The sequence below is a fragment of the Balaenoptera acutorostrata genome, chromosome 1 (genome assembly GCF_949987535.1).
Source record: "Balaenoptera acutorostrata chromosome 1, mBalAcu1.1, whole genome shotgun sequence".
NCBI classification, from domain to species: domain Eukaryota; kingdom Metazoa; phylum Chordata; class Mammalia; order Artiodactyla; family Balaenopteridae; genus Balaenoptera; species Balaenoptera acutorostrata.
Genome location: NC_080064.1, coordinates 98,576,485 through 98,595,412, shown reverse-complemented (window position 1 = coordinate 98,595,412; position 18,928 = coordinate 98,576,485). Strand labels below are relative to the sequence as shown.

General features: G+C 38.5%; 1 pseudogene; it reads right to left on the bottom strand.

Annotated features, from left to right (window-relative positions):
* Positions 1-16,785: 16,785 nt before the first annotated feature.
* LOC103011011 (acidic mammalian chitinase-like) lies at positions 16,786-18,479 on the bottom strand (annotated as a pseudogene).
* Between the last annotated feature and the right edge of the window lie 449 nt (positions 18,480-18,928).

Sequence of the window (18,928 nt, the reverse complement as noted above, 5' to 3'; positions counted from 1 at the left end):
GAAAGGACAGGGCATTTGCATTTAAATTTCCATCCGAATTAGCCATAAAAGGAAATTCTAAAAGAATGGAGAGTGAATACTGAGTGACTGAAAAACAATGAATGTTTGTCAGAGAGCTCTACTTCCTTATTTTATTTGGCCTATAAAAAGAATTATTACTGTCACCTCAACTTTGTAGATGAGAAAATTGTCAAACAAATCTTAAGTACCAGGTCTGGGATTCAGTGTCAAGAGCAGGAACATCCAGAATGGAAATCTCCTAATATTTACACTGCATTGCTTCCTTATATTAAATGAAGTGGGCTAGTTGGTGGCCCAGGTTGAACTAGGAAAGACATTTCCATGAGGTACCTAGGAGAATATGGTTGGGACAAAGAGTCAGAATTGTGTCAAATCAAGTGTAAGTCAAAAATATGCAAAAACAAGCAGCAAGGCCAGTAGTCCCAGATTTATCTATTTGGCACTAACAGGTCTAGATGTTGTTTAAACTTAGTAAGATATTTTCTATTGAATTTGGCTCTCCTGGCCCTGTACAAAAGACCTGCAGGTAAAACGTCCCTTCTTAATAGCTCCTTAGTAGCTCCAACTGAGTCCCTGTCAAACTTGCTTTCCATCTGAGCACTTGAGTGCTGGAAAGAATTACCAGCATCATAAGATTTGTAGAATAATAATAAAGGTTTAAAAGTGTTGGCATTGTGTATCTTTCCATATTGCTCAATTTTTTTTTCTGTAAGTCTGTATTATTTAGTCTCTCTCAATTTTATGGTAACATGTACCATATGTATAAGTTTAGATATACATTTTAAAGAAAAGTATTAAAATGAAACCCCTGTCCCACCACCCAGTTTGAATAAGATAATATTATCTTTGAATATTATCCTATATTTTCTTCCCCAGTTAGATGCTTTTCACTCCCCTGGAGTAAGCAACTATTCTGAAATTTGTGCCAACCATTTCCTTGCTTCATTTATAATTTTATCACATATACATGTGTATCCCTAAATAATATATTAATTAGTTTCACAATAATTTATTACAAGTAGTTTATTATTTAGTTTTAATATATTCATTAGTTTTGACTTCATATAAGTGAAATAATACCATATGTATTTTTCTATTTCTTGCTTGTTAGCTTAGCATTAAGTTTTTGAGATTCATCTAAGTTGTTACAAGTAGAAGCTATTCACTTATTTTCACAGCTCTATGGTATTCATTATATGAACATGCTGCAATTCACTTATCCTTTCTGTATAGAACAACATGTGGTTTTTTTCCAGTTTTCTCCCTACATGCTGCTATAAGCATTCCTGTACCATCTCTTGGTATGCATTTGCAAATTTCTTGTGTTTGCACCTAGGAATAGGGTTGCTGTGTGAAACAACGTATGCGTCGTAAAATTTACTATTTAGCTGAACGTTTCTTTTCCAAACTAGTTGTATCAGTTTGCACTATCAACAGCAATTAAGGAGGCAAATTAGACTTTATTGTTTCTTTATTGTTCCTCTAAACAGATGAGGAAACTGAGAATGAGACTTTGCTGAAGTTACACAGTAAAATATGTAGCCAGAACCCAAGCTCAGAGCTTCTGACTCCTAGTCCAGTGTTATATATTTTTTAATTTGTTGTTTGTTTATTTTTTTTGCTGAATTCAATATTTCTACTAATGCGACCTAAGACTGTATTATCTCTTGCAGCAACTTTATCACATTTTTGTTTCATATGGAGCCTTTCAGATGAAATGGATTCAAGTCAAATCTTACTCATGTGTACTTGGGAAATTGACTTTTTATAACCCTATGCAAAATTTTATTATACACAGCATTGTGTTTTGTGTCATTTGTTTATAGTCTATGTCTGCTGCTAATAGGTAAGCTCCTGGAGGCAGGTATTATTTTATTCATCTCTACATCTCTAGTGACTAGTACAGTTCTTGGCTTTTCAAGGATTAATCAACAAATGTGTAGTGTGTAATGATTTCAATTTAATTTAAATGAAATACAGGAACTGATGATTATCTATTTAATTTTGTCTCATCTCTTGGACCATTGTTCCATCTTATTAATATTTTCTAGAATTACTATTGCCATATACCACATTATGTTAACTCTTCTGCTTTTTATCATCCAAAGATGAGACTACAAGTTAAGTTGAGGCACGCTATGACTTCTACCCCTCAGAAAGGTGACTTCTTTGCATCTAAGACAAAAATGGTCACAGAGTCCTGGAAAGCTAAGAACGATTGTGTAAATCTTCTGAAGGGTGCAAGTCTCATTTAACTGAGGCCAATCAAGGAAGATGTTCATTCACAAGGAAGAGTTCCTGATGGGTACACTACATAGAACAGAGACTGTCATGTATATTCAGAGTCAACCAGTCAGCTGTTTTCCTTACTGATGGGCATAAGCATTACATGGAGTTGAATAAGGCCATCATTGGGAGATGTAGTACAAAGGTCAAGAAACAACTGACTAATGACTACAACATTGGTCCCAAGTCAGCTCCAATGATCAGGGAGCCAATACTATCCCAGAAGGAAGAAAATTTCTCCTGCATGGACGACTAGGCCTGGGGATCCAGGATCCTTCCCTGACAGTTACATTGGCAGATACTGGGTGGTGTAACTCAGTAGAATATTCTAGAAGGATGGTGACATTAGGAGACACTAGAATGGCCACTGGATCTCCCCGACTGCATCCTATTCTATAGATGGTAGATTTAGTATCATAATGATTAGCAGAGGAGTCCACTACTTTTGAGAGTTGTGTCAAAAACTTGGGACAACCTAAGTGATAATTCTCCTGGGAGGATCTAATGAAAGACAGTGAGAATGCATCACCATCCAGCTGCCATGGTTTCAGATATCTCCTTCCTACCTAGAAAAGCATTTTTTCTTTTTCCATAAATACTTATGGTATTTTACCCATACCTGGGGCCATCACCTAGGTGGGAATCCTGCATCAAAACTTTCCCATTCCCATGGGTCATGCAATAGTTGGAGGATTTCATTTGTATCAGCACCAAGGTAATAATGGCTACTCAGTGTCACAGTAAAGTTTTGGACCCAGAACAGGGTAAAGGTACAGTTGCAGTTGGGTAGACCCTCAACATCCAGGTAGAGATAGCAGTGACCCAGGTTAGTCTCCACCCATCCTTTATCACAGAGTGCAGTCCTGATTTTACAGTTGCCTAGAGTCAATGTTGGGGAAATAAAAAGAGAATGGTGTGGGAAGGGAGACCTGGATTGGGTCCCCAAATTACAGTTGTTCAGCTCCAGAAAACTTCCTGTCCTCAGATTCCTAGGTTCCTAACAGATGGCTGAGAGCAGATGGACTGTTTCTGGGATGGTTCTATTCAGGACATTTATAGCATTGGGCAGGCAATCCAGTTAGCCTACCATTTGGAAGTAAACAGCAGGCTTAAGCAATTTGTCTTCAGGCTGACTTCTCCACCTTCCTTTGACTCTATCCTCTGTGGGTAACAAGAGACATGAAGTAGCCATCAGATTAGGTTTGGACATTGTCTTAGTTTGCTTGGGCTTCTATAATAAAATACCATAGACTGGGTGACTTAAACAGCAGAAATTTATTTTCTCACAGTTCTGGAAGCTGGAAAGTCCAAGATCAAGTTTCCGACAGGGTTCAGTTTCTAGTGAGAGCTCTCTTCCTGGCTTGCAGACAGCCGCCTTCTGGTTGATTCCTTGAATGGTGGAGAGAAAGAGACATCTCTGGTGTCTCTTCCTCTTTTATAAGGACACAATTTCTATTGGGTTAGAGCTCCACCCTTGTGACCTCATTTAACCTTAATTATCTTCTTAAAGGCCCTATCTCCAATACAGTCACATGGGGCTCAGAGCTTCAACAAATGAATTTTGGGGACACAATTCATAGCAGACATTGCAACAATAGAACTATCCCTTTATTGCTTGATAATGTGCCTAATAACTCCAGTTAGAAAGCAAAAGCCTCCAACTCATCAAGTCAGGAGGTGCCAGGGAATTGTTGACTATGACAGTGCCCCAGTGCTACCCGCATTTGATCAACCATTTCACAACCAATGTTATAGAAATGGGGTATTATTTTGAATCCCTTACAATCGTGTCCAGTAACACCCCCTTATCCAAAGGGGATACATTTCAAGACCCCCAGAGGATGCCTGAAACTGTAGATAGTACAAAATCCTACATATACTATGTCTTTTTCTTATATTTACATACCTATGATAAAGTTTAATTTATAAATTAGGCACAATGAGATGAACAACATTAATAATAAAATAGAAAAATTATAAAAATACACTGTAATAAAAGTTATGCAAATGTGGTCTCTCTTTCAAGATATCTTACTGTATTGTACTCACACTTCTTGTGATGGTGTGAGATGACAAAATGCCTACATGATAAGCTAAAGTCAGATGAATGATATAGCATTAGGCTACTCTTGACCTTCTGATAATATGTCAGAAGGAGGATCATCTGCTTGGGGTGATCCTGAATCCCAAGCCATGACAATGTCCATGATTGATGTCAGGAGAAGACAGTGTCGATGGTTGGAGATCCTGAGCAGGCCAAAGAGGAATAGCACAAGAGTTCATACTCTGAATGATGCATACTTTAAAACTTATAAATTGTTTATTTCTGGAATTTCTCATTTAATATAATAGTTTTAGACCATGCTTGACCACAGGTAAACTAAACCATATAAAGAGAAACCGCAGATAAGCAGGGACTACTGTATTCTGGATATGCTGCCCCCTATTCTTCTCTCCACTTTACTCACAAAGTGATCAGTCCTGTTGCATCCATCCCTTTGACAACAAGTCTCTATTTTTTTCCATAAACAAGGATAGGTACCATCATCAATTTCATCATGTTTGAACCCTTTATTTAAAAACCATAATCACATAGACTTCTAAGATATAACATCAGTAGGAATCTACCCAGAAGTTCTGTTGGTTCAGTCAGCCCTACTTGTGATTATCTTCTTCAACTGCTGTGGGTAACTAATCACATAAGTCACATACTACAATTCTGTCCCCTCCTTTGCCCCCATTTAATTGGGGTGTGTAACACCCTAGTATGCTAATTACCCATGCCATTTTGAATTGACCTTGCCAGTCACAGGAAGAGAGTCAGAGGAGTGGCCTATTTGTTTGATCCTACTTGCATATGGCCATATAAGAAATCACTTCACATTTAACCAATCAGAGTTTTCAAGTTGCTATTTCATCAGAGATGCTAATTTAGGCTTCCCTCCGTCCTCTTTTGAGCAACTTCCTCCAAGATCATTAATAACAACCATCGAATATTAGGCTGGGTGATCTTAACACCCAGTCTCTTTTCATCACTCTGGATCCTTGGGAATTTGGGAGACTAGACCTCGTGACTGCCACAACAATCTTTGAAGGTAATGGGTCAAAATACTCCAGGCAGATTTTTCTAATCTTTAGTCCATTGGTTCACTTCTAGAAGGCCATGATGGATACCCCAAGTCAGATACCCAGCTTCTTACACCAATTGTCAAGCAATTAAGGGTGATTGATCAAGCAGCACACAAACTAGGCTTTCTGGAACTGTTTTTTATTGGAAGAAAACCCAGAGATTAAAGCAATAGCAGGTTAATGATCCTCCTGTGACCATCTTGTTCTCAGGCAGCACACAACAATCAGAGTGCAAATATAAGAAAGAGACCCTGGGCTTTGGATGTTGGGGTTTTTAAGCTTCTTAATTTTTAAAGACCAAAGTCTTCCTAGTGAGATTAGGGTATAGGATCTAATAACAGTATGGTGTTGCAGAACCTTGGCTTTCAGCTCTACCCACTACGTCAGCATTCATTGATTGGGAGATCACTTGACCTTCCCCTGGTGTGATATAACCCTTGGGATTACAGCACTGTTACTTAGTGGAAACTTGGCTGAGGTCCTGATCCACCATATCAGCTCTTTGCCAGGATAGATTTCATTAAATTCTAGGCTACAGCTGGTTTTCAGAGGCAGCAGGCCAAATTATCTCCAGGAAACCAGCCTGGCATCAGGGCATCAGTTAAGTTAACCCTTACCTGTCAACTGTCTTCCAGGAGAAAATGATAAAGAACCATCATAACCAAAGTGTATCCTAGTTAAGTTATTGAACTTCAAGAATAAATAATTAACTCTTCAGGCAACAGAAGGAAATAGGTATTAAATAATTTAAAAGATATGAGTTGATAAAGGCTCAGTGAGTACCTATTGGCTTCAAACATCCCCATAACTATATTCAATGCCATAACACAATGGAGCAATGCATACCTAAGGCTAAGTTTATCCAGAAGCAGCTCATGTGAGAGTAAATTATGAGCAGGAGTAAAAGATGGAGGAGTGAAACAGGAAGAAGGAGGGCCAATACAAAAGTATGTTATCAAGATGGCTACTGCGAGGGGCAGCTGGATGCTCAGTTCCTTGGGACTGTCTTAGAACTCCTATGGAATGTATGAGTTTTTTTAATTAATTAATTTTTTTTAATAGTAGGTCCTTGTAGGTTATCTATTTTAAATATAGCAGTACACACATGTCAATCCCAAACTCCCAATCTATCCCTTTCCACCACCCTTCTCCCCTGGTAACCATAAGTTCTGGAATGTGTTTTTAGATCATCCAAGGAAGAAAGGTGGAGACAACATGTTCCCCTGACCCCCAGGGATGACATTAACTCCTCTGAAGTCTAGGTTGTCCATGCTTCAGTGGAAGCCTGTACCTGAGAAGCTCCAGAGTGGGAAGCAGGAAGTGCAACACACAGGTCTACAACTCCATGAAGGTGATTGAAGCTTATGAAGAACTGGTTGCTGCCCCAGTGGCTGAAGTTGAACGGTAAAGCAGAGAGAATTTGAAATGGTGTTAAAAGTTTTATCTACATCTATAAAGTTTTGAGGAAAAGAAAGTATTAGCCTGTCATATTATACTCTGACAAGGAAGTTTTCAAGTATAAAGGATATGTGCAGATGTTCTCAAATATGAATGAACTCAAGGACTCTAGCAGCCATGGCACTACTTGAAAAAACTATTCAACTGCAAACCCAGTCAACAACAATAACAAAAAGTAAATGAAAAATCCATAGGCAAAGAACTAGCTCAATATGCAATGCCAGAGGGAAAAAGGAAGTAAAACTTACAATATCTTGAGGAAAAAAGGTGAGCCAAGACTTTAATGTTCAACAAGCTATTGATTGAGTATAAAAACAACAGTCAGGCTTTCTCGTACATGCAAGGAAATGGAAGACAACAACTGTAAGCCCTCTTGGCAAACAAAAACAAAGAATTAAAGAATCCAGTACTAGAGAAGCTGTAGTATAAGTATGGGTGATGAACATCACATTAATTCAAATATGACTTTAGCTCTACTATAAAAAGATGATATTGCTGGAACAAGGGTCTGCCAACACCAGGAGGGGCTTAGTGCTAAAGCATGGGGTTGGGAGAATGGATCCCAGAAGAGGAGCACTGTTGGCTGTGCAAATACAGCAGAGCGGACAGGAGTGAGGGGATGCATGGCCAGGAATGCCCCTAGAGGAAGCGTTGTCTGCCTGGAAAACAAGGCGTTATAGTTGAGAGGTACATGTGGGGGCAGGGCCTCCACCACTCCCACATGCCAGCTCCTGCCTTTGCAGGAACTGGGAGGGAATCCCACCAGAGTGAGCACACCACAGTCTGTTGCAAATGCCTGCTGGTCCCCACCGCCACAGGCAACTCACACACAACTCAATTGTGGCCATCATACCCTTTCCCAGCCTGAGTGAGTAAATGTGCCCCAAGCAGCTACTGATTTTGATCACTCTTGCCTGGGCAAGGAATAAACATCTGAGGGTGGCATGCATGCAGAGGTGGGGTCAAAGCCAAAGGTGAGTCCCAGGGGCAGTGTGACTAAGGAAGAGGAACAGAAATCTTTCCATTCAGCTGCACAAGCCACAGACTAAATCCCTGTGATCAGCTTGGTAAATCCTGTGTTTGTGAAATACCTGAATAGACAACAAGTGTTCTCACATTTGAGGCCATCTAGCCTTTGCAACAGTGGACTTTGGGGACAAGTACATGTGGGAGTCAGACCAGGTCAGAGTCTGAGCTGGCCCCACAGTGCCCACAGCAGGTCCAGAGACCTACATAGAGCTGTTGGAAGGCCTCCTGGGGAAGCAGAGATTGGCTATGGCTCACTGTGGTAGCAAGGACACTGACAGAGAAGTCCCTAGGAAAATATTCTTATTACTATTATTCTTTTTTTGTTTGTTTCATTTTGTTCAGTTGTTGGTGTTGTTCCTTTTATCATTTTTTATCTTCTATCTTTTTTATTTTTATTTTTTCTATATTTTTAATATATATTTTTAATTTTTCTATTTTTACTTTACATTTTTGTTTCATGGTTTTTTCTTGTTTTTGTTCTTTGTTTTTTATCCTATTTTTTCTTTATTTTTTGATTGTTTTTATGTGTATATTTTCTGTTTTCTTCACTTATGTTGTTTGTTTGCTTTCTGTTTTTATTTTTCATTTTTTGTTTTTGTTAGTTTAGTCCTTATTGACAGTTCTCATTTTTTAATTCTTTTGTTTTTTTTCTCTTCTTTTTTCTTTTTTTTTGTGTATGTATGTGTTGTGTTGTTGTTGCTGCTGTTTGCTGTTGTTTTTGCTATTTGTTTTGGGTTTTGTTTGTCTGTTTCTTTACTTTTCTTTTCTTTTCTTTCTTTTTTCTCTGGCTGCACTGCGTAGCTTGTGGGCTCTTGGTTCCCCAGCCAGTGGTCGGGCCTGGGCCTCTGGAATGGGAGCACCAAGTCCAGGACGCTGGACTACCAGAGAATTCCCAGGCCCAGAGAATATTAATTGGTGTGTGCACTCCCAGAGGTATCCAAATCAACACAAAGACCCGGCCCCACACAGATGCCTGTGGGCTCCAGTGTTAGACACCTCATGACAAACAACCAGCAAGCCAGGAACACAGTGCCACCCATCAGCAGACAGGCTGCCTAAAGTCATACTAAGCTCACAGACACCCCAAAACATGCCACTTGATTTGACCCCATCCTTCAGAGGGAAAAGACTCAGCTCCATCCACCAGAGTGCAGGCACCAGTCCCTAGCATCAGGAAGCCTACACAAGCTCCTGGACTAAACTCACTCACCAGAGGGCAGACAACAGAAGCAAGAGGAACTACTACCCTGCAGCCTTCAGAAAGGATACAATAAACACAGTAGGTTAGACAAAATGAGATGACAGAGAAATATGTTACAGATGAAGGAGCAAGGTAAAATCCCACAAGACCAAATAAATGAAGAGGAAATAGGCAATCTACCTGAAAAAGAATTCAGAGTAATGATAGTAAAGATGATCCAGGATCTCAGAAATAGAATGGAGGCATGGATCAAGAAGATACAAGAAATGTTTAACAAGGACCTAGAAGAACTAAAAAACAAACAAACAGAGATGAACTACACAATAACTGAAATGAAAAATACACTAGAAGGAATCAATAGCAGAATAACTGAGGCAGAAAAACAGATAAGTGACATGGAATATAGAATAATGGAAATAACTGCCAAGGAGCAAAATAAAGAAAAAAGAATGAAAAGAAATGAGGACAGTCTCAGATTCCTCTGGGACAACACTAAATGCACCAACATTTGAATTATAGGGGTCACAGAAGAAGAAGAGAAAGGGAAAGGGCCTGAGAAAATATTTGAAGAGGTTATAGTTGAAAACTTCCCTAACATGGGAAAGGAAACAGCCACCCAAGTCCAGGAAGCGCAGAGAGTCCCATACAGGATAAACCCAAGAGAAACACACTGAGACACATATTAAACTAACAAAAATTGAATTCAAAGAAAAAATATTAAAAGCAGCAAGAGAAAAAAATTATAACATACAAAGAAATCCCCATAAGGTTATCAGCTGATTTTTCAGTGGAAACTCTGCAGGCCAGAAGGGAGTGGTAGGATGTACTTAAAGTGATGAAAGAGAAAAACCTACAACCAAGATTGCTCTAGCCATCAAGGATCTCATTCAGACCTGATGGAGAAATCAAAAACTTTACACACAAGCAAAAGGTAAGAGAATTCAAAACCACCAAACCAGCTTTACAACAAATACTAAAGGACCTTCTCTAGGAGGGAAAAACAAGAGAAGACAAAGACCTACAAGAACAAACCACAAACAATTAAGAAAATGGTAATAGGAACATACATATTGATAATTACCTTAAATGTAAATGGATTAAGTGCTCCAACCAAAAGACACAGACTAGTTGAATGGATACAAAAACAAGACCTGTATATATGCTGTCTACAAGGGACCCACTTCAGACCTAGGACCACATACAGACTGAAAATGAGAGGATGGGAAAAGATATTCCATACAAATGGGAATCAAGAGAAAGCTGGAGTAACAATACTCATATCAGACAAGATACACTTTAAAATAGACTATTACAAGAGACAAGGAAGGCCACTACATTATGATCAAGGGATCATTCCAAGAAGAAGATATAACAATTGTAAATATTTATGCACCCAACATAGGAGCACCTCAGTACATAAGGCAAATGTTAACAGCCGTAAAAGGGGACATCAACAGTAACACAATAATAGTGGGGGATATTAACATCCCACTTTCACCAATTGACAGATCATCCAGACAGAAAATAAGTAAGGAAACACAAGTTTTAAATGACACAATAGACCAAATAGACTTAATTGATATTTATAGGACATTCCACCCAAAAGTGGCAGAGTACAATATCTTCTCAAATGCTCATGTAACATTCTCCAGGATAGAACACATCTTGGGTCACAAATCAGGACTTGGTAAATTTAAGAAGATTGAAATCATATCAAACATCATTCCAACAATAATGCTGTGAGATTAGAAATCAACTACAGGAAAAAACTGTAAAAAATACAAACATATGGAGGCTAAACAATATGCTACTAAATAACCAAGAGATCACTGAAAAAAATCAAAGAGGAAATCAAAAAATACCAGAAAACAGCAGAAGCAAGAAGAACTACAGTCCTGCAGCCTCTGGAACAGAAACCACATTCACAGAAAGATAGGCAAGATGAAAAGGAAGACGGCTATGTACCAGATGAAGGAACAAGATAAAATCCCAGGCACACAACTAAATGAAGTGGAGACAGGCAACCTTCCAGAAAAAGAATTCAGAATAATGATAGTGAAGATGATCCAGGACCTCGGAAAAAGAATGGAGGCAAAGATCGAGAAGATACAAGAAATGTTTAACAAAGACATAGAAGAATTAAAGAACAAACAAACAGAGATGAACAATGCAATAACTGAAATGAAAACTACACTAGAAGGAATCAATAGCAGAATAACTGAGGCAGAAGAACAGATAAGTGACCTGGAAGACAGAATGGTGGAATTCACAGCTGTGAAACAGAATAAAGCAAAAAGAATGAAAAGAAATGAAGACAGCTTAAGAGACCCCTGGGACAACATTAAACACAACAACATTCACATTATAGGGGTCCCAGAAGGAGAAGAGAGAGAGAAAGGACCAGAGAAAATATTTGAAGAGATTATAGTCGAAAACTTCCCTAACATGGGAAAGGAAATAGCCACCTAAGTCCAGGAAGTGCAGAGAGTCCGATACAGGATAAACCCAAGGAGAAACACAGCAAGACACATAGTAATCAAATTGGCAAAAATTAAAGACAAAGAAGAATTATTGAAAGCAGCAAGGAAAAAACGACAAATAACATACAAGGGAACTCCCATAAGGTTAACAGCTGATTTCTCAGCAGAAACTCTACCAGCAGAAGGCATGATATACTTAAAGCGATGAAAGGGAAGAACCTACAACCAAGATTACTCTATCTGGCAAGGATCTCATTCAGATTCGATGGAGAAATCAAACTCTTTACAGACAAGCAAAAGCTAAGAGAATTCAGCACCACCAAACCAGCTCTACAACAAATGCTAAAGGAACATCTCTAAGTGGGAAACACAAGAGAAGAAAAGGACCTACGGAAACAAACCCAAAGCAATTAAGAAAATGGTCATAGGGACATACATTTCGATAATTACCTTAAACGTGAACAGATTAAATGCTCCAACCAAAAGACACAGGCTTGCTGAATGGATACAAAAACAAGGTCTATATATATGCTGTCTACAAGAGACCCAGTTCAGACCTAGGGATACATACAGACTGAAAGTGAAGGGATGGAAAAAGGTATTCCATGCAAATGGAAATCAAAAGAAAGCTGGAGTAGCAATACTCATATCAGATAAAATAGACTTTAAAATAAAGAATGTTACAAGAGACAAGGAAGGACACTACACAATGATAAAGGGATCAATCCAAGAAGAAGATATAACAATTATAAATATATATGCACCAAACATAGGAACACCTCAATACATAAGGCAACTGTTAACAGCTATAAAAGAGGAAATCAACAGTAACACAGTAATAGTGGGGGACGTTAACGCCTCACTTACACCAATGGACAGATCATCCAAAATGAAAATAAATAAGGAAACAGAAGCTTTAAATGACACAATAGACCAGATAGATTTAACTGATATTTATAGGACATTCCATCCAAAAACAGCAGATTACACTTTCTTCTCAAGTGCGCACAGAACATTCTCCAGGATAGATCACATATTGGGTCAAAAATCAAGCCTCAGTAAATTTAAGAAAATTGAAATCATATCAAGCATCTTTTCTGACCACAGCGCTATGAGATTAGAAATGAATTACAGGGAAAAAGACGTAAAAAACACAAACAAATGAAGGCAAAACAATATGTTACTAAATAACCACGAGATCACTGAAGAAATCCAAGAGGAAATCAAAAAATACCTAGAGACAAAAGACAATGAAAACATGACAACCCAAAACCTATGGGATGCAGCAAAAGCAGTTCTAAGAGGGAAGTTTATAGCTATAGAAGATTACCCCAAGAAACAAGGAAAATCTCAAGTAAACAATCTAACCTTACACCTAAAGGAACTAGAGAAAGAAGAACAAACAAAACCCAAAGTTAGCAGAAGGAAAGAAATCATAAAGATCAGAACAGAAATAAAAGAAATAAAAACAAAGAAAACAATAGCAAAGATCAATAAAACTAAAAGCTGGTTCTTTGAGAAGATAAACAAAATTGATAAGCCATTAGCCAGACTCGTCAAGAAAAAGAGGGAGAGGACTCAAATCAATAAAATTAGAAATGAAAAAGAAGTTACAACAGAAAGCACAGGAATACAAAGCATCCTAAGAGACTACTACAAGCAACTCTATGCCAATAAAATGGACAACCTGGAAGAAATGGACAAATTCTTAGAAAGGTATAACCTTCCAAGACTGAACCAGGAAGAAATAGAAAATATGAACAGACCAATGACAAGGAATGAAATTGAAACTGTGATTTAAAATCTTCCAACAAACAAAAGTCCAGGACCAGATGGCTTCACAGGTGAATTCTATCAAACATTTAGAGAAGAGCTAACACCCATCCTTCTCAAACTCTTCCAAAAAATTGCAGAGGAAGGAACACTCCCAAGCATATTCTACGAGGCCACCATCACCGTGATACCAAAACCAGACAAAGATACTACAAAAAAAGAAAATTACAGACCAATATCACTGATGAATATAGATGCAAAAATCCTCAACAAAATACAGGCAAACAGAATCCAACAGCACATTAAAAGGATCATATACCATGATCAAGTGAGATTTATCTCAGGGATGCAAGGATTCTTCAATATATGCAAATCAATCCATGTGATACACCATATTAACAAATTGAAGAATAAAAACCATATGATCATCTCAATAGATGCAGCAAAAGCTTTTGACAAAATTCAGCACCAATTTATGATAAAAGCTCTCCAGAAATTGGGCACAGAGGGAACCTACCTCAACATAATAAAGGCCATATATGACAAACCCGCAGCAAACATCATTCTCAATGGTGAAAAACTGAAAGCATTTCCTCTAAGATCAGGAAGAAGACAAGGGTGTCCACTCTTGCCACTATTATTCAACATAGTTTTGGAAGTCCTAGCCAGGGCAATCAGAGAAGAAAAAGAAATAAAAGGAATACAAATTGGAAAAGAAGAAGTAAAACTGTCACTGTTTGCAGATGACATGATACTATACATAGAGAATCCTAAAGATGCCATCAGAAAACTACTATAGCTAACCAATGAATTTGGAAAAGTTGCAGGATACAAAATTAAGGCACAGAAATCTCTTGCATTCCTATACACTAATGATGAAAAATCTGAAAGAGAAATTAGGGAAACACTCCCATATACCATTGCAACAAAAAGAATAAAATACCTAGGAATAAACTTACCTAGGGAGAAAAAAGACCTGTAGGCAGAAAACTATAAGACACTGATGAAAGAAATTAAACATGATACAAACAGATGGAGAGATATACAATGTTCTTGGAGTGGAAGAATCAATATTGTGAAAATGACTATACTACCCAAAGCAATCTACAGATTCAATGCAATCCCTATCAAGTTACCAATGGCAGTTTTTACAGAACTAGAACAAAAAATATTAAAATTTGTATGGAGACAAAAAAGACCCCGAATAGCCAAAGCAGTCTTGAGGGAAAAAAACAGAGCTGGAGGAATCATACTCCCTGACTTCAGACTATACTATAAAGCTACAGTAATCAAGACAATATGCTACTGGCACAAAAACAGAAATATAGATCAATGGAACAGGACAGAAAGCCCAGAGATAAACCCACACACCTATGGTCACTTAATCTATGACAAAGGAGGCAAAAAATATACAATGTAGAAAATACAGTGTATTCAATAAGTGGTGCTGGGAAAGCTGGACAGCTACATGTAAAAATGAAATTAGAACACTTCCTAACACCATACACAGAAATAAATGCAAAATGGATTAAAGACATAAATGTAAGGCAAGACACTATAAAAGTCTTAGAGGAAAACATAGGCAGAACACTCTTGACATAAATCTCTGCAAGATCTTTTTTGACCCACCTCCTAGAGTAATGAAAATAAAAACAAAACTAAACAAATGGGATCTAACTAAACCTAAAAGCTTTTACACTGCAAAGGAAACCATAAACCAGACGAAAAGACAACCCTCAGAATGGTAGAAAATATTTGCAAATGAAGCAACTGACTAAAGATTAATGTCCAAAATATACAAGCAGCTCGTGCAGCTCAATATCAAAAAAACAAACAACCCAATCCAAAAATGGGCAGAAGAACTAAATAGACATTTCTCCGAAGAAGACATACAGACGGCCAACAAACCCATGAGAAGATGCTCAACATCACTAATTATTAGAGAAATTTAAATCAAAACTACAGTGAGGTATCACCTCACACCACTCAGAATGGCCATCATAAAAATGTCTACAAACAATAAATGCTGGAGAGGGTGTGGAGAAAAGGGAACCCTCTTGCACTGTTGGTGGGAATGTAAATTCATACAGCCACTATGGAAAACAGTATGGAGGTTCCTTATAAACTAAAAATAGAACTGCCATATGACCCAGCAATGCCACTACTGGTCATAAAACCAGAGAAAATCATAATCAAAAAGACATGCACCCCAATGTTCATAACAGCACTGTTTACAATAGCCAGGTCATGGAAGCAACCTACATGTCCATCAACAGAGGAATGGATAAGAAGATGTGGTACATATATACAATGGAATATTACTCAGCCATAAAAATGAACAAAATTGGGTCATTTGTAGAGATGTGGATGGACTTTGAGAGCATTACACAGAGTGAAGTAAGTCAGAAAGAGTAAAACAAATATCGTATATTAATGCATATATGTGGAATCTATAAAAATGGTATAGATGATCCTATTTGCAAAGCAGAAATAAAGACACAGACGTAGAGAACAAATATATGGATACCAGGGGGGAAGGGGGGAGGGTGGGAGGAACTGGGAGATTGGGATTGACACATATGCACTATTGATGCTATGTAAAAAATAGATAACTAGGGCTTCCCTGGTGGCGCAGTGGTTGAGAATCTGCCTGCCCATGCAGGGGACACGGGTTCGAGCCCTGGTCTGGGAAGATCCCACATGCCGCGGAGCAACTAGGCCCGTGAGCCACAATTACTGAGCCTGCGCGTCTGGAGCCTGTGCTCCGCAACAAGAGAGGCCGCGATAATGAGAGTCCCGCGCACCGCGATGAAGAGTGGCCCTCACTTGCCGCACATAGAGAAAGCCCTCACACAGAAACGAAGACCCAACACAGTCATAAATAAATAAATAAATAAACCCAAAGTTTAAAAAAAATATATAGATAACTAATGAGAACATACTGTATAGCACAGGGAACTCTACTTAATGCACTGTGGTGACCTAAATAGGAAGGAAATCCAAAAATGAGGGGATATATTTATATGTATAGCTGATTCATTTTGCTGTACAGTAGAAACTAACACAATATTGTAAAGCAACTATACTCCAATAAAAATTAATTTTTAAAAGATGACATTAAAATTTTTGATTCTCAAATCAAAGAATACCTTGGCATTTGGTTAGAAGTATCTATAAATTGATATAATCTCATTGATGATATCCTTTTTTTCCTACTTCCTTTGTATTTGGAATCCAGCCTAAAAGAGCCCTTAGTGGGGCGTCCAACTAAAGTAGCCAATATGAGTGCTTATCTATCCTCCCTCGCAAATAGCCATGAGCATCCACTAGTAGCCTCAACCACTAGTTAAACAAACCAAGAAGTGTTAACTATTGTTTATATTGTTAAATCTATGGACCAAGAGAAAGTCACCTATTCCCCCCTCTCTCTAGTTTCCAGGAGAATACCTCATAGTAGGCCCAGAACCCAGACTGCCTAGTATAGGACCCAGAGGAGCCAGGGCCATTGGTAGCAGCATGAATTTCATGGTCGCAGGGGTTGCTCAGGATGATGGTGAGTTCATAGGCTGGGAATCCAACTATGAGCTTCTCAGCTGGGGGCCCATTGTCCTTCTAGTAGTTCTTGGCATAATCCTGCAATGGCAGGCAGGTTAGCTAGAGGCCTGATCCAGTTGATGGTCTAGTAATTAGGTATTTATTAAGCTTTTTTTGTTACAGTTATACCTGCTGTACAAAGTATTTGCAATGTATTTTAGAGCATCATTGATATATCTCTGTTGAAGTAGTAGGTCTCTATCTCAACAAACTTCTTTTAATAAAATACCAATATATAGGCTTTAGATATAACCTTCCCATCAAAAATATATGAGAGAAGGATTAAGGGTTTTTTTTCATGATTCTTCTGGTATGATCCAGTGGTGAATGGCTGAAATTCTGTATGGCGTACATGTGCAAGAAATTAGAATATTAGAAAATAGACAAAGCAGAAAGGGAACAGAAAGAGGGGAATGGTGGGAGAAACATTCTGTAATTTATGGAAAAATGAGTAATGGTACTTCATTTTCTTTTTTAAAAAAAGCGCTGATTGTTAATCTTGTTTCCTATCTGATAAAATTTTCAGTACAGTATTAATTAGTTGGTGAATTTTTAGTAAGTGGGAACTAGTTAATTAATTGTAACAGCTTAAATTCCCATTTAAGAAAATTACTAAATTTATGATACCTTTTGTCCCTGAATCTCCATGTGATTTACAACATCATCTCTGGTCCGCATTTTGGTATGTGCAGGGACTCACTCCATTGAGGTTGGCATTGCTGTCAGTGTCAGCTGGGTATTTGTAGAGACAGCTGTTCTATCCAGTGTAGCCCTCCCAGGGACCTGAAGGTCATGAGTCATGACATGGATATAGTCCAGTGGGGTAAAGGATTTAAAAACATTTCTGACTGTCATTTTCCACTCTTATGCAGGCAAAAGATAAGACTTCCAAAACCTCCTAAACAAGGTCCCTGAACAGCAGGCAGACTAAGGATGAGTGTCTCTTGCACAAATGATACACAGAGGAGGTATAGGGCGTGTTATCACTCAATGGGACAGGTGGGGGAATCTCATAGCCAGACTGGATGTTGGGGATGCCAGCAACTCCTGTGGCAGTGACCATCAGCTTGGGCATGTTGATTTACTTGGCCTTCTGTTCAAAAGCTTCACACATTTCCTATACACGAGCAGAAAAAAGTCTATGAATATCAACTCTAAGTTGACTTCCATTCCTACTTTTTGAATTATGTTAATCTCTCCCATCCTTCATTCTTCAGCATCCTCACTGGAATAGAGTCTCCAGATCCTTCATCTCCAACTGAGATTGTAAGGATTTAGATTTCTATATGGCCTCAGTGATCTTTCATAGGAGACTGGTTGTGTGCTTTCCGGTCAAAATAATATGGAACAGTTCACCTGCACCAGGATAGTGAAGAGATGCTTGTTCTAAGGAGTGCTCCCACAAGAGCCAGGGTACTTCCAAAGTCCAGCTCATCAAACTCATACTGGCTCAGGAATTTAGTGACTGAAGCAATAGAAGTCCAGTGGTTCTCAGGACTGGAAACCATGGCAGTGAAACTAAGAGAGACACAAAGAAAGCAGTGTGAGAACTTAGTGGTCCCAACACCTTGTAGTAAAATCAACGTAGGAAGTCATCTTGGGACTTACCTGGCTGTCCAGTGGGTAAGACTCTGCACTCCCAGTGCAGGGCGCCCAGATTTGATCCATGGTCGGGAAACTAGATCCTGCATGCATGCCGCAACTAAGAGTCCACATGCCACAACTAAGAGTCCGCATGCCACAACTAAAAGAACCCAGTGGTCCAGTGGTTAAGACTCTGTCTTGCAATGCAAGGGGTGCAGGTTCAATCCCTGGTCAGGGAACTAAGCTCCCACTTGCCACACAGTGTGGCCAAAAATTTAAAAATAATAATAAAAAATAAATAAATAAACAACAACAACAAAAAAGACTCAGTAAGATGACAGATTTGAAAATGCTTTAACAAAGCAGAAGATAC